Source organism: Peromyscus eremicus, unplaced genomic scaffold (assembly GCF_949786415.1).
Source record: "Peromyscus eremicus unplaced genomic scaffold, PerEre_H2_v1 PerEre#2#chrX_unloc_1, whole genome shotgun sequence".
NCBI classification, from domain to species: Eukaryota; Metazoa; Chordata; class Mammalia; order Rodentia; family Cricetidae; genus Peromyscus; species Peromyscus eremicus.
The window spans coordinates 4,090,522-4,109,303 of NW_026734288.1; positions in this window are offsets into that span (position 1 = coordinate 4,090,522).

Here is an 18,782-nt window from a genome sequence, read left to right on the forward strand (position 1 = left end):
GATTAACAATACAGATTCTAAAACATTACATCCTTCCACTGCATAAATGAAACACTTCAACATCAAGGATAGAGATTACCAAAATGTGAAAGCTGGAAAAAAAATGTATTTAAAGCAATTGAAACTAAACAGCAGGCTTGTGTAGCTATTTTATTATCTGCCAAAATAGACTTCAAACAAAAATTAATCCAAAGCAATGTAGATGAATACTCCTTAGTCATCAAAGGTAAACTCCACTAATCTGACATTTCAACTATTAATATCTATGCCCCAAACACAAGGCCACCCACATTTCTAAAAGAAATACTTCCACAGATTACATGACACATTAACTCTCACACAGTGTTTGATAGTGGTAGACTGTAATACCACACTCTCAACAATGGACAGGTCATCCAGACAATAACCAAATGGAGAAATATTGGAGCTTATGGATTTTATAAACCACATGAATCTTACATACTACAGAACATTCCACCCAAAGAAATAGAATACACCTTCTTCTCGGCACCACATGGAATTTTCTCCATAGTTGATGACACATTTGGACATAATTCATGTCTCAACAGATTAAAATAAAAATAGCTCCTTGCATCCTATCAGACCACCATGGATTATAGCTGGATTAAAAAAAATAACCAGAAATCTTAAAAAACTAATGAAAACTGAACAACATTCTACTGAAGAAAATGGGTCAAGACAGAAATAAAGGAGGAATTTAAAGTGTTTATAGAATTCAATGAAAATAATTTCACAAGCTATCCAAAGTCAGAGGACACAATGAAAGTGATAATATGAGGAAACTGTATAGAACTGAGTTTCTCCATAAAAAAAGAAAAACACTTCACTACTAGCAACTTAACAGCACACATGAAAGTACAAGAACAAAAAGAATAAGTATACCCAAGGGGAGTAGACATGAAGAAAGTATCAAATGAGGGTTAAAGTTAACCAAAAAGAAAGAAAGAAAAAATACAAGGATTCAATGAAACATGGAATTGGTTCTTTGAGGAAATCAATAAGACAGACACTTATCCAAACTACCTAAGAGAAAATTAGTCCTAATTAATAAAATCAAAAATGAAAGGGGGCCCATAACAATAGACAATGGAGAAAGCCAGGGACTAGTTCAAGGGCTGCAAATGATCAGAACAGGTGACACTCCTTGAAGAACTCCACAGATATTTGAGATAGGCAAGACAAGAGCTCAGATGATGCACAGGGCCTGTGAGCTTGTGAAGCCCCACCTTGTTGCCTCTCTGGGCCAAGCCTGTGGGTCACCTACTAAACACATCCTCTCCCTGAGGATAGAAATTCCTCCAGTCCTCTCCTCACAAGCACAGCAATCTCTAGATGTACCCCCAGACAAGTCCCTTTCAGACACACTCATAGAACATGCTCTAAGACATTCCCCATCTCTGGAATGTTCTTCCAGACATTATTTTTATCCTGATGCAGAGGACCTGGGACTCCTATCTGACTTCAGTTTTGAAGAAAGAGGCAGAAGCTATGTGGTGGTGGTGCTCACCTTTAATCCCAGCACTCAGGAGGCTGAGGCAAGTGGATCTCTATGAGTTCAAAGCCTGTCTGGTCTGGAGAGTGAGATCCAGGAAAGACACAAAGCTACACAGAAATACTGTCTTGGAAAAAAAAAGGCAGAATGTAGAGTGCATGGCAGCTAAACTGGAGAGCTGCTCTAAGATCAAGGCCAGTGAAGATAGAATGACAGCCCATCCACTGCATCCATAGGTTGTGGAAGAGGAGAACTGGACCTCCAGAACAGGAATAATACAGGAGCTAAGAATCCAAAGCCAAATCTGGCAAGGTAGACCAACCCTGAGCCCTGCAAGATCTCAGGTGAAGGAGAAAACATGGCCAATACACAAACTAACTTAGAATGTTTGGGTGGATCTAATGAGACCTTCTCCCTAGACCAAATACTACAGGAAACTAATGACTGTTAAGGGGGAAAATTGTTTTTTCCCAAGGATGATTCTCCTAGTTGGTTATCCAAAAACATTGGTCTGCCATGAAATCATATAAAGAGAAGAAACACCAAATGGACTCAGTATTTCATATTTATTTATGTGCATAGACATATAAATATATATATGCAATAATAATAGCAAAAGATAAAGAACTAATTTAAGACAGAGTAAATGAGGGCAGGTAGCAGTTTTGGTTTTTTTTTTGAGCAACCAATCAGTTCCCAAATTATGGCTGAGAGACTTCTTATTAGTTATGAATGCTTCCTGTCACATAGATTATGGCACAAAATGTGGACTCTGTCCTTTCTACCCACCCGACACCATGCACACCTGAGAAATCTCTGCAGATCAGCTATTCCCTTTGTCCCCTAGAACCAAACTTCACCATATCACACCATTGTGGCTGGTGGTAGCAGAAAGTTAGAAGCATTGAAATCACGTATTGCTGAAAGATGATCCACATCACCATCTTTAAAACCAGTTTCTAAATTATTTGTAAAATTTATAAGACAAACAAGAAAGTGTAGTCTTCCTACTACACACCAAAGTCTTGCCTGTGTGTGCAACTATACAGGGATATTTCAAGCATCATATTCTCCTTCAGAGTCTCCCCGTACTCAGGAAATCCATACACAGAGAGGCTCAGAGGACAAGGAATACTGCTCAGATCACTACATGGATGAACAGAACCACAGTCTGGCTCATGGTCCATCCAAGTCCCAGCAGAAATGACAGCTCAGCAGACCTGCTCTGAACATACTACTCTCACCATGGCATGGCTTGTGGACTTCCTTACAGTTCCTTATAGCGGAAGCAGAGGAGAATCCTTTGAAGAATGAGGAAGCTACCTTCTGCTGATGCTCCTGATTGCTAACCCTCCCTGGAGTCCCTCATTAGCTAGGACAACTCAGCTAGGCCACAGGACATTAACAGTTTCCCTACTGGATGAGAAAAGATCAAAGGACTCAGAGAGAAAAATCCTTCCAGGTAGTTCCTTCCACACTATGGTTGGACAGGACACTAACCAGGCAGGGAATTTGGTTGTTTAGTAAATTCCTCCAATCTCCCAGAGCATTTCCTGTTCCTCTTCCCAGGCAAGAGACCATATGTGTGCACATTCCATTACACATTCAATGTCCAGTGCAGACAAACTTTTACTTCATAGCTAGGAAGACCTGCAACCAAACACAGGTCACATTCAAACAGTAACTTGTTAAACATAAAGAGGCAATGGATTAGAACACAATGAAGGGTCTATAGGAGGGGTTGGAGGCACAGAAGAGATAGTGATAATGTAAATATTATCCCAAATAAAAAGTTGAAACAGACTTTATGGCCATGTGCTCCAGTGATTAGGGATTTGTATTAGAGCACAACAAGTACTGCTCACACCATTTCTCTTGGGGTATACTTCTTAAACCTGGAAAACACAGGCATGTTAGGCAAGGACACACCATTTTTATCCAGTTCTACTACTTAGGTTCAACTGGTGTAACTACTGTAATTTGATTTCACAAACATTCAGTTCTTTATCCATGTTCTTGATTGCCTGGTCTGTGGATCAAAGAAATGGCAAGTCAGAACATTTATTGCTCCTGTAACATTGCTTACCTCACTACTCACTGCTAAGGTCAACTACTATCACAGCAGGAGAGTTTTCACCCTCTTTCTTCCTCATCCCTCTTTCTGCTCTTACTATACCTGATTCAAAGCTGGTCAGTGAACTCAATTCTTACACAATCACACTACATTTGTAAATTCACAATAAAATCTAGAAAAGTTGGAGGATACTCATTCACTGGTTTATTTTTCCTTTCACTGATCAGTCAAGGTCCAACCTGAAGGGAGTTGCAGGACTATCTTTCCACTACTGGGAGACAGAGACAGGATTAGGTGATCAAAGAAATTCTCAATTATATAATGTGAGGCAAGCCTGAGCTACAGGACCTGAACCAATGGTTCACAACCTTCCTAATGCTGTGACTCTTTAATACAGTTTCTCATGATGTGGTGACACCCAAACTATAAAATTATTTTCACTGCTTCTTCATAACTATATTTTTCTTCCTGTTATGAATTATAATATACATATTTGCATTTCCTGACAATCTTTGGTCAGTCCTGTGATAGGGTCATTTGATCTCCCAAAGGGAGCCATGACCTCCAAAGTTGAGAAGCACTGCTATATACGGACATAAATAAATTCATAAACAAACAGCAGTTAAAAACTTGAATAAAACTCTTAAACTGGGAAACAAACAAAAATAAAAAAAACTATTAGTAATGCATTAAAAGAAAATGAACATTAAAAAATAATACCAATAATTAGAGTTTTAAAATGATAAAAAACAATTGAAAGCTTATGTAGCTATACTAACTTTAAATGGAGTAGGCACCTCCATGGTAGAGTGAATATCATTAATATGAGACTGTATGACTTTGTCCCATGTAAAATGTTAGCCACTGGCCGGGCAGTGGTGGCGCACGCCTTTAATCCCAGCACTTGGGAGGCAGAGCCAGGTGGATCTCTGTGAATTCGAGGCCAGCCTGGGCTACCAAGTGAGTTCCAGGAAAGGCGCAAAGCTACACAGAGAAACCCTGTCTCGAAAAACCAAAAAAAAAAAAAATGTTAGCCACTGACTGCTGTAAGCTAACAGAAAATGGCCAATATTTCAATCCTCTTAGCTGACTTAACTGTGTCAACCAGGATTGAACATATCTGCATAGGAGAGTTCGCTAATTGGAAACTGAATACTTAGTAGTTCAAGCTATCCTCCATAAACTGTACACCAGCCAATAGTGTCTGTCTTCATTCACATGGAAGGAATTAATACATGCAGGGAAATTACAGAGAAAGTCACTCACCACACCCCATCAGTCCTTCTTTGTAATGGAGACCGTGCAGCTTATTGCACTCAATTTCAGTCTGTGATCAAGCTATTGTCTAGTCTAATGCCCCCTCTGTGTACACGGTGTCCCATTCCCCTGTCTGCAGGCCCCACCCTTGTCTGCAAGCCAATTCCACTCTTCTTCCTCTTCTGGTCTGAAGGAAGAAGCCATTTTCCACACACATTTCCTTTCCCTGTTGTGCAATGGAAAATTCACTATGTGACTCAAACTGGTAATTTTAGAACTCTGAGATTGTGCAGACATGTAAACCAAAACATGGAGTGATGAGTCAGGAGATAATAAAGACAATGCTCTGTGGGGCTACAGACAGGGTTCCATTCCACATCAACCAATGTAGGAGACCTTGACTTAAAACTGCTTTTCAAAAAGACTGGAAATGCGTCTGTTCTAGAATTAATATATCTCCATGTCATACCAAGACTTAATGTTGGTTTTGTCCCTGTAATGCTCTCTTGAGCAGCATGTTAGAGGACAATTATTTAATGGAAGGATGGGCTTTTCTACCTGTTGTAAACCAGAATTGTCTCCCATGTTATGGAATGTAGCTGGTTATTCTTGGGGAACAAAATTTACATCTTATCACACTAAGGTCTAACCAGCATGGTTAGCATACTACTTATCTTTAGGGTATTTGTGATGCAGCCCTCTGTTACCTAAATTCTACTTTGTGACTTAATGTATCCTAAGAACTGTAAAGACAATGTACCATAATTCGATTACTATCAATTCTACTCTTCTACATCACAGTTTCGCATGGGAGTGCAAGTTTACACAGGAAACACTGTTTACAAGCTCCTAAAATTAATTCCAGTTGGATTCTAAATCTTCATGTTAAATGTTCAAAGTGTAGAATTTCTGGAAGATAAGGGAGAAACCAGGCCTATTTGACTTTGGAAATCTGTGTTCCATAGAAACAATACATGTGTGGTGCCAGCATTTCACATTTATGTCAACAAGGACATTTCAAAGCACAGTCCTGCTCCCAATGCTCTTCACAGTTGCAGCCAGCAGAGTGAATTTATTCAGAGGCAGCCAGCCAGCCTCAAGATTTGCAAAGACTATGCAGAACCATGCAGGAAAACAAATATCTACACTGGAGCATGCAGGATGAGTGGGACCATGCTGGACAATGCATGACGAGGAAAGAATAAGCTGAACTCTATATCTGAACACTTGCTCCCACCCAGCAAGAAGAGCACCCAACACACTGACTCCCATGACTCAAATGAGCACTCCTTTGAGTCTGGGGATGGCAGCCCCTCACTCACCATGTTGTGATTTTCCAGCTTGGCCATGCTCTCTGCTCAGTTCCCTGCAGCAACACTCGAGCTGCACAGCAAACAAAACTAATGGAGACAGATTCTCTTCAAAGCCAATACTGAGGCTGGTAGCTGGAAGGACCCTGCAAAACTTCTGACTGGCAGGTAGCCTGGAGAGCCTAATTGTCTAGTGGGGACTGACTGACTAGAGCATCGCCCATATGGTTACACTATGATTAAAGACACAGCACAAACATTCCTTATCCTGCTTTCCACCCTAAGCCCAGACCTTTTCTGAATGAGCAGAGATTTGCATTTCAATAGCACTTGCCCCTGGCTCCAATTGCCAACTATGTGATCTTCCTGCTCTCCATAGGCACTTCCTCTTCATTCTCCTGGACACAATGGGGCTAGCTAGCTTGTGCAGCTCACTATTCTGTGTGGGGTGGAGTGATTTCCTGCCATTCATATGGAAGGACACCCAGAACATTTACAACTAAAGAGAGATTTAAGCCCACAAAAGGAGATGTTTGGGCCCAAGCAGGTCTTGAAGGCACAAGAAAGCTACATGAAGAATTTGCCCAAATGCCTATGGTCTCTATTCCTGTTATAATGCTGCTGTCAAGCAAGCACCTATAGACTCATGGGGTATTCACTGTGATTGGGTGACAGAGGAAGAGAAGACCTGGGTCAGTTGATGGTCCGGTACATTATGCAGGTACAACCCAGAAATAGACAGTAGCAGCATTTCTACCCCATTTTTGGAAATCCTAAAAGATATTAGTGAAGGGTGTAGGGGGCCTAAAAGAGCTTGACTACACTGCTGCCATGAAAGGATTAAGGAACCAGGCACTGGTAGACAACAACTGGATCCACAAACTGACACCATTCAAGGATCCACCGAAAGACAGACCAGCAACTCATGGAAAATACCTGAAATTCCAAACATTACATAAGAATAGAAAAGTATTGCCAGATGTCTGTGTGAGGGTGTCTGAAGCCCTAGACCTGGAGCTACTTACTGACAGTTGTGATCTACCATGAGGGTGCTAAGAATTAAATCCAGATATTCTAAAAGAGTAGTCAGTGTTCTTTAACCACTGAGCCATCTTCCCAGCACTATCATTCAATCCATTAACTACAATTCTAAATGGTGGCTTTAGAACTTGAGTTTACTTTCTCCTTCCTTGGTAATTGGAACATTGATATTTGTATTCCCCTGTTAATCATCAATTTATTTAATATTTAAATTTAATAGATTAAAGAATACTAGATTGAATTAATAGGTAGCATTCCACTAAGTAACAAGTACCTATCAACTTGATCCAAACAAATAACCTAATCTTGCCATGTACCTAAGGGCTATTATTATTTCATAAATTTTTCATCAGAAATAACATCCAACCTGATGTTTCACTGTTTCCATGTTCTTTAGCTTTATACAATATTAAATGTATTTTCTGCAAATGTATATGACCTGGTACTGAAGTATTTGCTAAGAGTATTTCAGATGTGTGGAATATAAATTGAAAATTAGAACTTAAAAGTTTAGAAATTGAATTGACTTGGAACCACATTATATTAGTCAGTGTTCTCCAGAGTAACAGAACTTATGGAATGAATCTCTCTGTCTCTCTATCTCTCTCTGTGTATCTCTTTCTCTCTACCTGCCTATTTATCCATGTATCATTCTATCAATATCTCTGTGGGCATATATATGTATACATATATATGTACATACATGCACATGTAGATATTCATATGGGGATTAATTGGAATACCTTACAAGCTAGAGCTCAAAAATTGCAAAGTATGAATGAAAAGTTGATAAATCTAGTAGCTGTTCAATCGCATGAGTCTAGGTATCTCAGTATTTTTTTTTTGCTAGACTCCTAAGGAAGTAGGTTTCAATGCCAGTTAAAGAATGGATGTGCTGTCAAGGTGAGGTAAAACAGACAAAGAATTAACACATATCTTTCTTTTTTTGTCTGTCCAGCAAAAGGTGTGATCCAGATTAAAGATGTGTCTTCCAGCCTCAAATTCAGGACTAAATGTGTGTGTCATCTAGCCTCAGGATCTGGGTCAAACACACTGTTGTCTTCTTGCCTCAAGGTCCAGATCACAATTGTGCCCTGTGTTTCTGAATCATAGTTCATTGCAGATATAGTCAATTGAGTTGACAACCAAGAATAGTTATCACATTCCACAACTTATCAACTTGACACAATCATATCTCCTTATGTCATGATTAGTTTCCAAATGAAAAACAATAACCAGGTCATAATTATGCCTAAACATAACACAACTGTCCCACATAAAGTCAGAAATGCATTATATATTTAGCATAGTAGCAATGACCCTTGTGGACAATTCTCTAGTATCTCAAACTTACATCTGATAACTGTGAAGGCAGTACAGACTCCATCTTAGGAAAAGGCCACCACCTAAGACTACCTGCTGTACTCAGTTCCAGGAAGGATCTCAGGAATGTGCCATGACAATTTGAGCAGATACAGGGCAATTTGCTTCTGTAGACATTCTGTCTGTGATTTATGGCCCTTGAAGCTATCTAGAAAATCCTACTAAGTAGCCCAGATAATCCTGCTCAGCAAGTTGTGGTTCCCCACCAAAAAGTCCAACCCAATGGTTTCAAATGTGTTTTCATGCTCAAAATCTGGACCAATAGTTTCAAAAAATCACCTTTCCCCCTATCCCTTCTACCCAATCCCAAGTTGCCAAAGCATGTAATTCCCAGATTTTGATTTTCCCCTAGGAAACCTCTGGGCTCGCTGCTGCTGCCACATCTCCCTTCAGCAGGAGTGTGAAAGCACCAGACTCAACCCTAATAATACAAGGACCCTTATGTGTTTGTATCAGAAACTGGCTCCTTCCTGGTCTCTGTTTGTTTGTTTGGTTGGTTGGTTGGTTGGTTGGTTGGTTGGTTTGTTCTTTTGTGGTTTTTTGAGACAGGGTTTGTCTCTGTATAGTTTTTGTGCCTGTCCTGGATCTCACTCTGTAGAGCCTCAAACTCATTGAGCTCCACCTGACTCTGCCTCCCAAGTACTGGGATCAAAGGCATGTACCACCACCACCTGGCCATGATATTCTCTTAATTGATGTTGCAACATATTACAAGTATGCTAAAAGAACATACAATTTTCTGTACAAAGGCATTATTAACAAAATACAACACAAACACTCATTTAGTTATAATCCTAATTTCTGCAGCTGGTCACATGAACATAGATGGTATTTAGAACTATCTTCCTCTAGCACCCATTCTGAATTTCTTCCACCCTCTGCAAGCACTTCAGCACTTCTGGTTCTTTCTCTGGATGAGTGACCTCTATCTTCATTCCTGATGGATCTGTGCCCTTTGTCATCCTTCCTGGATTAGATTGTTGTAGTTTCCCAATGCCTTTAATCACAGGGCACAGTAGCACCAAGAGATGCCCCAAAGGATCTCTTGTACTACAGACATAATCCTTCTTTTCTTCATTGTAGAGAGACAGTCCAATTTCTCTATGGTAATCTGGATATATTACCCATCCTGAAGATGTTATTCCTTTCTCATTCTGTTGTTTTAAGGGCATTTGAATCTCAAAATAACCAGGGGTCAGTCTGAGTTTCCAGCTCAATGGAAAGTTTGTTGGGCCTCCTGGCAGGATCACAATGCCTTCTGAACAAAAACTTCTAGGGCAGTAATATTTGGTGTTACAGAAACAGGCAGCAAAACTGTTCTTGTCAGTCACTAGCGGCAATAGTGTGTGGAACTATCTCCTTTACCAACCCTTGATTACTGGACACAAGGATCCTGGCTATAGGAGAAAATGTACCATATATTGGATGCTGATTCAGAGCATACACTGCCTTCTGGAGAACCTTGCTCCAGCCCTCAAGATGCTGCCACCTAATTGGTGCTGTAACAGTATCTTCAACAAACCAAAGTCCCCTCCATCTTTCTATCTGGCCAGCTTCTTTAGGATGCTGGGGAATAAGGTAAAACCAGTGGATTCCATGAGTATGGGCCCACTGTAGTGCTTCTCTGGGAGTATAGTGAGTTCCTTGGTCTGAAACAGGACTCTGAAATAACATGTTGGTGGTTAAGACATTCTGTAAATCCATTGATGGTATTTTGTGAAGCATTACATGTAGGAAAGGTAAATCCATAATCAGAATAAGTTTCTACTCCAGTAAGGACAAAGAGTTGTCCTTTCTACAGAGGAAGTGGTCCTATGTACTCAACCTGCCACTAGGTTGCTGACTGGTCACCCCAGGGAATGGTGCAGTATATGGGGCTCAGTGTTGATCTTTGATGTACTGTTGTTGGATGATCTGGCACTCAGCAGAAGGTGTACCCAGGACAGCCTCGGTGAGTGGAAGACCATGTTGTTGAGCCCATGCATAGTTCCCATTTGTGCCATCATGGCCACTTTGGTCATGGGCCCATTGGGCATTGACAGGAATGGCTGAGGAGAGAGACTGACTGTCCACAGAAAGTCGTCCTATTTATTTGATTATTAAACTCCTTCTCAGCTGAAGTCACCTTTTGGTGAACATTTACATGGGATGCAAGTATCTTCACATCCTTTGCCGTGTGTAAAGATCTATGCACATACTTCTTCCTCACATGTCTTTCTTTTTTCAACCTTGCTCTTTCCAAGTCCCTGATCACCCAGCCAGTCCATTGACTATGGCCCATCAGTCAATGAATAGTTACACATTAGGCCATGTCTCCTTTCAAACAAACTGTATGACCCTGTGTACTGCCTGAACTTCTACCTACAGTGAAGATTTCCCCATCACCAGTATCTTTCAGGCTTGTCCCAGAATGGAGTTGAAATGCTATAGCTGTCCACTTCTGGGTGGTGCCTGCATGATGTACAGAACTATCAGTAAACCAAGCCCTAGTCTTCTCTTCCTCAGTCAATCAATCGTAGGGAACACACCCCATGAGGCAGGAGGTGCATGCTTGGGAGCAGAAGGCATTGCAACAAAAAACATTTGGGCAGCATGTCTTTTTTTATGACTAGGTGGGTGCAATAACACCCAGGTCATGAAGGACAGTTCAGGTTTCATGGTAAGGTGGTGGCCTACTATGAAATATTCACTTTTTTCCCAGTTGGTGGTATTATTGGCTTGTTCTCATATGCTTGGCCATATTTATTTTTGAAAATGATTCTATGGGCCCCAGTGGCAGAGACCTGAAATGACTTTAATAGATACTGTATTGCCCCAATTCTTCAATGTTCCTATTCTTGTATGTTATTCAGTTTTGTTCTTTTCCTCTGTGTATGTATGTGTGTGTGTGTGTGTGTGTGTGTGTGTGTGTGTGTGTAGACTATGTAGCCCAGCATTTATGACTCACAGTGATCTTCCTGCCTCTGTGTCTGAAGTGCTGGTACTAAAATAATGCACTACCACACACAGCTTTAAAAATGATTTTCATGGTCTAGTCTCCTCTTATCCTGGCTAGGGAGGCTAGGAGATGGTGTCAGAAGCCCTGATGCTGGAATTACAGATAGTAGTGTGCTTTTATGTGAACTGGAATTGGAACTTGGATGCTCTGAAAAAATTTTCAGTGCCCTTAGCTGCTAAGGTATTTTTCCACACTAAGTTTTATGTTCTTGATTAGGTTTTCTGTCCAAGGCATCATAGTCCGTCTGATGATGATTTAAAATGGAATTTTCCTCCATTTGAGAGAATTAACCTCAGGCAGGGATGAGTTCCCTGACTGTTTATCTCATACAATGTGGTCAGCCCATTATCAATATATATACAACCAGAAAAAATGGAGGCAGCAGGTGGTATTCATATATTCAGCAAACTTATTTACCCATACTTAACAAGAAGAAGTTGGAAGGGATTTGGGAAGGCATGAAATGATGAGATAAGATGGTAATGTGATGTAATATTTTTAATTAACAATTTATAGAAATAAATTTTAAATAAAAAGAGGGACTTGATAGAGGGCTCAGCATTTACGAGTACTGGGTTTTTTACAGAGGACCCATGTTCCATTCCCAGAATCAATGTGGTAGTTAACCTCTGCTATAACTCTAGAGAGACATCTCCAGACTTCTTATGGCCTCTGTAAGTATTTTCCACAGACATATACAGGCAAAACACCTGTATAAATATTTTTTTAAAAGAAGTAGAAAAATGAAAGAATGGAATTCTCTACAGTGATACCACAGCCATGAGACTAACATGTCAGAGACCAAACATGGACCATGGAAAAGTACTAGCTAAGTCAGAGAACAAGCCCCTACCCTAAACCAAAGATAAGGAACAGGTCAGGCAGGTCAGGTAGCATAGCAACAGAACAATGGGCCCTGACCAGTGACCTTACCACCTAGCAGCCTCACGACTTGCACGACTTGCACGTAGCCCTTCACCTGCACGTCCCCCTTCATCTGCACATACTGCACGTCGTCGTGCACCCCTTCCCTCCTTCCCTCCCCCTCCCATGCTATATAAGCCTTGCTGAGGAGAATAAAATTTGCAGCTTGATCAGAACACACTGTCTTGCTGTCGGTCTCTCGTGTCTCCCCCGTCCCTCTCATTCTCTCCCACAGGTGGGTCGCCCCCGTTGATACCCTGCTGGCTGGGGCAACTGGCGCCCAACGTGGTGGCTCGACCCTCGCCTCGTCGGGAGTTGAACGTCCTTCTCCGGGAAAGCCCAGACGTCTGGTGGAGATTTTTGGTGATCGTCCGTTGAGACCGCCCGACTCGACGCCCCTTCTTGACGATCCGGAGGAGAGCGGGAAGGACGAGGTTAGTCTAAACTTAGGCTTAACCATGGGATGGGGAAGTTCTTCCCATTACCTTTTTCCTTAAGGGCTTTAAAGAGGCCCTCAAGACATGAGGGATAAGGGTTCGTAAAAAAAAGACCTCAGAAGAGATGGTTGATGTTAATGATATCCTAAAGGTTTATTAAAAAAAAAAAAAAGATTTTAGAGATCCCTAAAAGGTGCCAACCTTGTAAAATTCATTTACCGTCCGACTATGATAAGCGGCAGAGATTCTAACCCCTCCCTTTTAGAGAGAAACCTGCAGTTACTTCATTCAGGGTCTTACAAGGAGGTAACACAATATTATCACACTACCAGACCTCCTGAGAGTGTAAACTAGAGTTAATGAAGTTCACTACGTTCTCCGTAGCAGCCTACAAACAGGTTATTTTTTTTTGTGCTCAAACTAAATGGATCTAAGGACCAACTTGAGCCTAAACTTCCAAATTGCTAACTAGGAGCTCACTCCAGAAGCCATCATTTAAATAACAATGCAAGCGCCACAGCCAGAGCCGGTTTAAAAACTAATGGCAACTCCCAGCTCTCCTAAAAAAATGTCTTATTTCTCTCTCTTTCCTCTTTCTGGGTTGACTTTTAAGTTCTTGGTAATTTACAAAAATCTTGGCCAAATACAAGAACTTCAGTTAACTCATCGAAAAAACAGGTCCTGCTTAGGGGACGCCCTGCTACGACCTGTATGGATTCATCAGACCCCTGTAGATGTTTGGAGGTTGGAATCCTAAACATCTGCCTTCTTCCCTCTGAACCTAACTATCTACTATCTGCATCTCAGCTCACTTGGGCCCTTGAGTCGTCTCCACCCTTCTCCTCACCTTGCCATTCCCTTTGGCTATCTGGCTTGATGCAGACTGGGTGCAGCTGCTACAAAAAAAAATAGTCCTCCTTTGTTTTACTGTTTTACTGTGCTTATCTCATTTCATGATACTCCTTAAAGGATCTATTAATATGTTACTCTCCTCATATATTATATTTTTGAATAAGAGTTCCTGTTTCTGTATTAAAATAACTTCAGTACAAACTTAATATTTTTAAGGCTAAACCTGACAGGTATAAAACCTAAGTTCTAAGTTTATAAAGACAACTAACTTATAAATTGTTAAGAATAAGTTTACTTTAATTAAAGATAATTAAGAAATAAAACTTGTTGATTGATTGGCTGACCTAAACTGTAAACTGTTAAGGTAAGTTGTACTTAAGCTATAAGCTATTAGAGATAATTATTAGGATACAAATTAAGGGTTAATCATCATAAATGATCAAATCTTCTAATGTATGCAAAATCATATTTATATACATGCTAAGTATGCTAAGTTTCATATAATCAATTCATTACTTAGCACCCTAGCATTTAAAATGTTTAAGCTTTGGACAAAACTGCCATATCCCTTATTGCCAGGATTTTGTCCAAACTATGCATTGAGATCATTTAGATTATATTCCCATTTACCAGGCCTAAAAGATAATTTGCCTTGCTATCCAAATTCATAGAAAAGGTAGCTTGCCAAACAGATTTCAAAATAAACTTTAACTGTTCCTTTGTTTAAAGGAATTCACCACATTGGCTGCTCTCAGTAATCAATCACCTATATCTCCTGATAAATTAAATACAAAAATGCTTTCAGATATAAAGTTTTTATAGGATATAAAGGATTAGATATAAAGAATGTTTAAAAACATTAAGAAATAGTTTGTTATATATGTAACACAAGTAATTGGGATAGAGAAATACATAAATCTCAATAAGTAACCTAAAGATATTGAGGATGTATGCCTAAGTTAGATCTATGGATAAGGTTTTTATTGAGGTCTGAAATAGATATATAGGCTTTAAAAATAAACTTATGTACCTTAATACAAAGTCTATGGACCTCCTCGGAAGGGACACTGGGGCTAATTATAGGCCATAGCTCCTCGGCTGTACAAGGTTGCCCTAAGGATATGCGATTCTGACTTTACTGGAGAGGTTAAGATCATTGTACAATTCAGATTCATACAGGGCAGTGCCTAAGGGAGCTGCTGGTGTGGATTCTAGTGATATGGCCTTCTGGGTTCAGGAAATTAAATATTCTAAACCAACTAAACACTTAAAATACAGGGAAAGAAGATAATTGGCTTGCTAGACATAAGCATGGATGTTTCTTATATTTCAGGAAAAGATTGGGCAAGTACTTAAGATGACTATTACTTCTTCGTCTCTTACAGGCCTAGGTCAAGCTAATAATGTAGCCAGAAGGTCAGGAAAATCTAATGCTCCTATCTGGATCAAACAATGGCTTTTAAATGCTGAGAAAATTATAATTGCTACCTGTCTGGTGGAGGAAAAACTTAAATATTGGACATATAAAGTCCTCTACCAGCCCTTACATCACTCCAATATCTTTTTATTTAGGAAAATCAGGCTTATAGACTGTTACAGGTCCTTAAAAAATTAAATAAAATTAAAGCCAAGGAAAGTCTCACAGCAAAATAGTTATAGATATACAAGATTGCTTCTTGACCATACCTCCTCAACCTAAAGATTGTCAATATTTTTAAATTTCAAATATTTCAAATATTTTTAACCTGCCTACTCACCCTACCATGATGGAGGCCAAAGCCGACATACAGAGCAGGAAATGTGAGTTCTGTTTTTCCAGGACTCATTCATTGAGCAAAGTTCCTCATTATATATACAGATTAACTATCAAAACTAACTGTCAGTTATAGCTTCCTCACAGTCCCCCAACCTATATGTATATGTACATGTATATATATATACATCTACCTTACAGTACATTTATTGTACAGATGATATTATATTTATATCAAACTATGAAACTTGTGAGTCTATAGAATGGCAACTAGCTCTACAGGATATACTGACACCTTTTCATATGTCTGTTCAACAATTATAAATTCTCCCTGTGGAAGCTTACCCACGAGGCTTACGTCCTTACGATTTATGGTTATGAAATAAAAAATAATACACCATTTCTTTCACTTTTTTTTAATTTTAGGAATGCCTTGAGCTCATATATAGACAACAGCCTTACATATACTTCAAGAGCTCTTAAGAATTGGTGCTTAATTTTTCATATCTCCCACTACAGGCATTCCTCATCACCACCAGGCCAAGTCACAAAGTTACACCTAAGCCTCTATGATCTCCTCACTGGTATTTAAAAAGGTCCTGATGTTTTCATAATGTCAGGAGAAGGATACATGTCTTTATAGGACATTGACCGCCTTTATGAATCCTGGATTGCCTGGTCACACCATATATTGGCAGCTGCAGGACAAAGGCGCTCTAAAGCTGCCAGTCTAAATACAGGCTGTTATTTACCTCTAGATTCTTAAATATTGAGCCTTGAATATGAATAAATTGATACAATTCCAGATCCTTTTGATGAACTGTTCATCAAAACTTATAGATATATGATTAGAACTAATAATTCTGTTCTAAATATATTTTATTAATTTTTGTCAAAATATATATGAGACTTGAGAGATATATAAATGACACATTTCAGATTTCATTCTCTGGCTATCCTGATGTTTTGTTGAGGCTCCAAGGACTCATAATTTTGCTCTGAAAAAGTTCACCACTGTTATATTGCTAACATGTCTAAGATTTTGTCTATTAAGAAGGTTCTCATAAGCTTCAGGAGATCACACCGGCGGTGATGGCGTGCGATCAACATTTGCCAATGCCCACAAGCCAAGATGAACTGGGAGGAGTACAACCTGACTACAGTTTATATCTCCCACTTACAAATTTTCTTTTTCTTCTCTGGGGTGGGGTCAGACTGCCCACAATTGCAAACTTTATTGAAGGGAGGAAAGCGTAGGATGCCCCAACCTGTGAATGCAGTCACTCTGGCTGTCCTCCTGGGGGTCGGGGCTGCAGGAGCCAGCACTGGTATAGCTTCCCTGATTTAATGTAATCAACATTATTCAGAGCTTAGAATTTCCATAGATGAGGATATAGGGCAGCTTGAGCGAGGCATTTCCTCCCTTGAATCCTCCCTCACCTCCCTTTCAGAGGTGGTCCTCCAAAACCGACAAGGGTTCAACTTCCTCTTTTTACAGCAAGGAGGTATGCTGCAGTCTGTGTGCTGCTCTTAGGGAAGAGTGCTGCTTTTATACTGATCACACAGGAGTAGCAAGGGATAGCATGGCCAAGGTCTGGGAAGGCTTAGAGAAGCGCAGAAAAGAAAGAGATCAAGAGCTAGGCTGGTTCCAAAATTGGTTCTCTGCATCTCCCTGGCTAACCACCCTCCTGCCGTCCGTTCTGGGACCTTTGGTTGGCTTCATTCTTGTCTTGACATTCGGACCTTGGGCCTTGTCTCGACTAACTCAATTTGTGCGCGGTCAGCTGGCCGAACTTCAGGCAAAACAAATTCAGGTTCATTACCATCGCCTCGATCTCCATGATCGTGGTCTCGATGAACCAGATAAAGACTCCATATCAGCACAGGCCCCTCTGCTCAGGGGAGGATGCACCTGTGCCTGGGAGCTGGAGCCCACTGCATAGGGGATTGAGGGTGCAGCTGGGACTGCAGAAGGCAGGGAGACTAAAGTGCTCCACCATCCTGGGTGCCTTGGATGACATGCTCTATTGCATGGCGGTTATGCAGACCCTATACCCTTTCCTCCCGAATTCAAACCCGCCCCCTGTAAAAACTGCATTGTTCCAGCTTCTTTCGGGGCATGTGGGGATGCCTGCATGGACCGACAGTCAATAATGGAACTTATCAGGGATAGAGCCTCTGTCACCCCTCTCCCGTCATGGCAAAAACATTTGGGCCTCCTTTCTTTGTTTTACTATACGTATAGAAGGGGGATATGTCAGGGACCAAACATGGACCATGGAAAATTACTAGCTAAGTCAGAGAACAAGCCCCTACCCTAAACCAAAGATAAGGAACAGGTCAGGCAGGTCAGGTAGCATAGCAACAGAACAATGGGCCCTGACCAGTGACCTTACCACCTAGCAGCCTCACGACTTGCACGACTTGCACGTAGCCCTTCACCTGCACATCCCCCTTCACCTGCACGTACTGCACATCGTGCACCCCTTCCCTCCTTCCCTCCCCCTCCCATGCTATATAAGCCTTGCTGAGGAGAATAAAATTTGCAGCTTGATCAGAACACACTGTCTTGCTGTCGTTCTCTCGTGTCTCCCCCATCCCTCTCATTCTCTCCCACAGGTGGGTCGCCCCCGTTGATACCCCGCTGGCCGGGGCACTTATTGATGGTAGTTTGAATTGGGGGCACTTCAGATTTCTGGAAGGTGAATACAGAACTGGAGTGAATGTATAACTCTTTGTAGGAACTTCAGTAAAAGCCTCTGAATTCTTTCTATCTTCTTTTTTATTTGATTGATTTTTTTATATGGGAGACAGGGTCTTACTTAATATGTACTTCTGGCTGTCCTGGACCTAATTGCATAGACTAAGCTTATATTCAGTTCAGAAGCAGATACAACTAGGGTTAAAGGGGTGAGCCAACACACCCAGTTTGTCCATCTTATTTTTCTTTTTTGGAGTTAGTAATTATTCACACAATTTCTCTCATGTGTACTCTGTATTGTTTATCTGTTTACTTGTCTCTGTGTTTGTTAACAGGCATTTATCTTGCAACGTGATATCTCTTCCAAAGGTACAGAAATGAAAAAGGTGAATCTCTTATTCAGTTTTTTTCTAAAGTGCCTTGATTACATTATAGTGCCTATGTTGTGGAGTAAGACTAAGGAGCACAAGAATTATATGAATATACTGTCAAATAAGTATACATTTACAATGTTTTCAGTATCATACTTTCCATTGTAT